Raw genomic sequence first — 6,000 nt, forward strand, 5'->3', positions numbered from 1 at the left:
CTCAATGCATTCTCTGCATGTTGATTGACCTTTTTCAGAGAATCACGGAATCTCTTAGCTTAAAGACCATCTAGTTCCAATCTCTCTGTAGGGGAAGGATTGCCATCCACCAGATCAGGATTCCCAGGGCTCCATCCATCCCAGCCTTGAATGCTTCCAGGAATTAAATAGGCCATTGGCTCCATTATTTTATACTGCATAAATTGTGTGTATTGTACAAAACAATATAAACTATAAAACTATATATAGATATATTTTATTTATTCATTTTTAAATTTAAGGGTATCAAATTGTCAGACTGGAAGCTGTGTTTCCTCAATCCTGGAATGATGAAACTGTAGTGCTTCAAGGAGAAAAGGACAAGAATTTAAAAAAACAATATGGCAAAAATAATAGAAGCATTCAAAGAAATACCTGCTTAGAACATGGAAATTGACTTTTCTTAAATAATCTCAATTCCAAATAATTCAGTTTTAACATTGAAGAGCAAGTAATGTCTCAGATTTTTAAAAGTCAATGAGAAATAGTTAGAAATGAAATATAAACTAGAACTATCTGCAACAAAATGATAATTGCTAGTTCAAGACTCTTTTAGATTTTAAGCAGCCTCATTCAGAAGCAAACTATAAAGTTCATTTTTTTCACAGAGCAAACAAAATTTCCTGTAGAAATTCTCAAGAATTATCACTGTAGACAACTATCTCTGTTCTATCATGATAGACTGCTATCTTTGTTCTCTATTTGTTATGTCTAAGTGTGCAGCATTTTTAAACCTTGGTTTTCATGCTACTGCAGTGTGATTCATATCTTTTGGCTAAAATGATTGGCTTTTGTTTCCAAAATTTCTGCTGTGAGAAGACATCTGTTGAAATGAAGATAGTTTGTGGATGAAATATGTAAATTATAGCCTCCACCAGTAAGAGGAGGTGACATCACAAGATGTGACAACATTCTTCACACAGTTGCAGTAGAATAGACACATCACCCACTGTATATGAGGAACCATTCTTTCTACTTCAAAAAAAAAGCTTTCATGTGATGCTTGCACGTGATGATGATTTGCATAATGTCCATGTTTTAGATATACATGTTACTCTTGTAGATTCAACTGTTGTTTGAAATGATATAATCACAACTATTACTCCTCCATAAAATCTATTCTATTTTCACATACTCCTCCATAAAATCTATTCTATCAACACCATTTCTATTGCATAGAACAAAGACTCCTTTCTATAGCAAGAAACTTGTTCAGTGTGAAATCCAGCCTTAAGTCATAGGAGCAGAGGCTTTTTCGTATTCAAATGAAGTTTATTGGGCTGTAATGGGAACTGTATGACATGTTAGAACAGGAGTACTCATTTACAGGAGCTATGTACTGCTGGTGACATCTCCCAAGCTTCGAAGAGCATTTACGTAGCTAGACTATAAATCCATATTTTTGCACCCCTGTGCTTCTCTGTCCTCTTTCTCAACTGAGGACAACTTTCAGAAAGAGCAGATCTTCATCCTTTCTGCTACCTGCTCCATAATGTCCAACAAATAGCCACCTTATACTCCTCACTCCTTGATAGCTTAGGGGATTCTATTAGATTCTCACCAAATAGGATCCTTACCTCATATATTTCTAGCCTCATATATTTCTAACCTCATATTTCTAATCATAAAACAGCCCAATCCTGCAAAAGTGCCCAGAGCAAGTACTGCAGGAATCTACAGGTTGCCTAAAAGGACATCCACACTGTGGGAGGTGCACAGCTGTTTCTCATGTTGTATACGTGTAAAATTTGTTATGTTTGCTACTGATACAACACCGGCCTTCCTGTGGAAATGGTGTTCACACTACAGAGTGGATTCAGATGGGCTTCCTGGAATCATTCTGTGACTGAGACAGTTCCATCATTTTGTTTTGTAACATGGAAGGAAACATCCACAAAGTTCTGGTGTGAGAATTTTTGCTTGAAATACTGTTAAGTTGCTACAGACAGTCAAACCTTTCACTTGTGATGATTTTGTAGTTCAGGCTGCCATAACTGGACTACTGTACTCTTGTATCTCTTCAGTAACTTAGAAATGTTTGTGTTTAATGCAAGCAGAGGTTATAAAAGTATTAATACTCTTTTCTCTCATTTTTAGCAATCACATCACATCAGAATGTTTTTTTTACAAAAAACCTTTTCGTTTGTCACCGTGGGCTCCTCAAACAGCTGCTATTACTTTCTCAGTTAAGGGCTGTGCCAGGCTTTTGGATGAATCAGAAACAGCATCAAAATGCTTTTATTTTCTAATTCAATCCTGATTTTTGGTTACCAGAAAAATTTTGCCTGGCAATTGCTACCACATAAGAAATAGGTTACATTTCAGTCCTGCTTCCAGCACATAAACAATGCAGTACATCACTGACAGAATGAGAGAGAAAATAATCCCTCCGAGGTTTTTCAGCTGTCACGTCACCAGGCAAATGTGGAAGAACAGGGAAGAATGAGCTGTCTTTTCACTCACAAAATTGCAAGCAGATCACCGTGTAGGAGCTTGTACTTCTCCTCACTGCCTAACACCTGTTTTATAGAAAAAGGGAAGCCCCCAACTTCACTATTGTCAAGACTCCACTGCAGGTATGCACTCCCACCTACCTGAAAGCCTGTCTGCAGCTATGCTGAAGAGGGTTCTCAACCTGAGCAAAGAGAAAACTAGAAGCTCCTTACAGAATGCCCACATAGCTATAATACTTCATACCAAAAGATTTTTTATTCTGTGTACGCATATGGTCTTTAGTGACATATATTGTTTCCTCGGTCTTATTGGGTGCTTTATTTAAATAGCACAGATAAAAGTCAGTAGCATGGCTGTCATGTGAAAGATTAAAAAGCATAATGAATTGCTTTGGGATTATCATTTGTTCCAGTGAAACCTGTCTGTTGTGGTTTTGATATGTTTAGCTGCACTGGGGAAAGCACTGTGTGCTCAGACAGATGACGACGGGAGGGAGAGCTCTGCTTCACTGCAGTGTTTACAGCTGGCAAAAACATGACAAATTTTCTGGTATCATATGCCTCTATTGGCTGTTGGCTATTTAAACTGCATTAAATAATTATTTTACTTATTTAATTGAAAGACTTATAAAGAATGAGAAATTTGTTTCCTACAAAGTGAAAGTGAAGAAAAAAAAAAAAAAAAAAAAGAGTGGGGAAAAGCTATGGTTTGTATTTACAGACCATTATCTTCCTGCCACAAATTCTTCATTTGTAAACCAGCTGGCAGATGTTTACCCATTTCTTAACCATCTCTAAAGGTAAAATCTCTGCAGCCTTAAACAAAGATAAATGATGAACTATCTACAGCAGATTGTCGTAGTCTAGTTCAGTAATAGTAAGCACCATATAAATCTTCAGCAATGTCTTTGTATTTTCTAAGTCTAAACAACACGAAGATAAACCTCTATGAAATCTCTTCCAATTTTAAATGGCTCCCTTCATATTCTTCACCTGATCTCTCCTGAGTGAATACTCACATGGAAATAATGTGTTAGCTCCTAGCATAGTTCACATTTCACTGTTGATAGCATTCCTCAGTAGTCACTGAGGCTGGCACTTCACCTGCTTTATTAGTTATCCCAAGAGCTGCACTTCCACTGTCTAGGAGAGACAGATGATGGTGCAATGTTTGCAGCGCACTTCACTCAAGACAACAACTCATCTTGTCCATGCACAAACATATGTAGCTGTCTTTTTTTCTTTAGTCTTCATTGTTTAACACAAACTCACAGCTCCTCTTAGCAAAAACTTACACTTCTTGCACAAGAGAAGAGAGAAAAATGGGGTGTTAGCTTGTCCACAGTGTGCTAGCTTGTCCACAGGAAACCTCAGCTTTGTTTCTTAATTATAAAAATTTAAGAGCAAACTACACTGTAGATTTTAGAGAATAAGAGACATAATATACATGCCCACATATCCCTACTGATTTTTAAAACCGATGTGAAAAGGTATTTCCACAGTTAAATGGTTAATATGACAGATGTTTTGTGTCCTCCTGGACTGTTTGATTTTTTTTTTTTTTTTTTTTTTGGCTACTTCCTACTACTGAAAAGCAGAAATGTACGTTATGTTTAATAAGCAGCATACTATTTAGACTGATGCATTCAGCTGTGATCCTAGGAAAAATTATTTCATCATCGGTTAAGATTTTCCCCAGTGTTGTGACATGATTTTATTTAACTATTTTTCTTTGGATTCCCTTTTTTTTTTTTTTTTTTTTTTTTTCCAGTTTGGAAAGGAGCTCACACAGTTTTTAGTAGCCTAACACGTGTTTTCCTGATATTAGCCAGTACTACTAGAACACTTAAGTTGAGATGCTTGAGATCAGCCGTGGGGTGAAATGGGTGTTTCCCTGTTCCCTGACATTTCAGCAATCTGAGCCAAACTACAGTCATATATGCCTGTTACCTCAGTGGGATTGCTTTGCATGGAAGTTATCAGAGGCTCTCAAGAGGGAACCTCCCTTGGAAAGAGAGCTGATGGTCTGATAAGCATAACATACACCACACTGTCTTTACATGAACTTATGTCATTGGTGGCATTTCAGTGGCGTGTTTCCTTGATTGTCTCTCTAAATGTATAGGCACATGACTGCTAACACTCTTTGGTTATTCAATTTTAAAAGATATCTAAAATCTTGGTAGACGTGGGGGAAGTTGTGGAGGAAAATGATTCATTTTGATGCTCAGTGTGGGCGTGTGAGTCTATGGATTTAAAAAGCCACAAGAGTACAGAAAGATGTAGTGGGAGGAGAAATTGCACTGAAGACTTTGTCATCTTCAGAAGTAACGGGTGTAGTTTCAGATCTATATTTCTCTCTTTGGCTGTATCAGTGAGAAATTGGTATTAGAACAAAAACATGATTTTTCAGTCATTTCCGTCATTTTATCTGATTAGCAAATATAGTAACTTCATGTTTATCCAGCAGTTGAACACCTCTGTGCACTAAATGTCAAGAAATGGTAGAAACATCACTCAGAATTTCAAAGCTGATATGCCACAATATTTATGCTGCCAGTAACAGTAAATTAGATGTATAATTAGACGAACAAATGGATCAGGAGAGTAAGACTTAAAACATTACTAGGTTGCTTTGGTCTAAAACACATCCAGGGAAATGCACATTGTGTGCATTGTGTGAAAGGAAGGGGTGCAGTAAGGGGTATTTAGAAGTAATCTTTCAGTTCCCAAAGAAAAGGTCCCTGAAAGATAGAGATAATTGTCGATACCCAGCTGGAGAATGGGAGGCATTACCTGGCAGTCAAATAACATCTTCTGACCTGGATATAGAATAACAGCTATTGGACTCTTATTCAGGGAAATCATCCTGCTAAGTTGGGGAGCAGGAGACAGCTGGTAAAGTTGGGAGCTTTGGGAGCTCAGGAAAAATGTAGGAGCTAGTAGCTGATAAACTAATTCATCTGTTTTCCTATCAGTGTAAGGACAAGGCTATAAACCTGGCACTGCAGGCAGTTGGACAGTATCCCTGCTTTTTTACCTATCATTGAGCACGACTAAACACCAAGAAGAAATCCAAAAAAAGTATAAAAAGCCCTAAGCTGACAGTTCTGGGAAGTTTAGGGAGATGGGTAATGACATTCTTTTGGGGCTGTGCCCTGCCATGAGAAGACAGTGCTCAGGGTGAGCTCTGCCTTTATCAGTGTCAGCAGACTTCAGCATCCTCCTTAGGTTTATGAGGAAGCTGGTTATCAAACCACAGCTGAGGTTTCTATTTTTACTTTTATCTTTTTTTTTAAACAGATTTGTGAAATATCTGCAGAGGATGCCACATTAAATGCCAACACCAAAATATGTTTTGCTGAAGTACATCAGAATTCAGTGGTAGCGATGGCTGAAAAAACTAATTCTTCAGCTCACTCTGCATCCACTGAAATATATGTTTTAAACAAAGTAAAAAGAACCAAGCCAAGTACATGCGTTTTTGTTTTGTTTGCATATTTTTATT

Source organism: Lagopus muta, chromosome 7, assembly GCF_023343835.1.
Source record: "Lagopus muta isolate bLagMut1 chromosome 7, bLagMut1 primary, whole genome shotgun sequence".
Taxonomy (NCBI): domain Eukaryota; kingdom Metazoa; phylum Chordata; class Aves; order Galliformes; family Phasianidae; genus Lagopus; species Lagopus muta.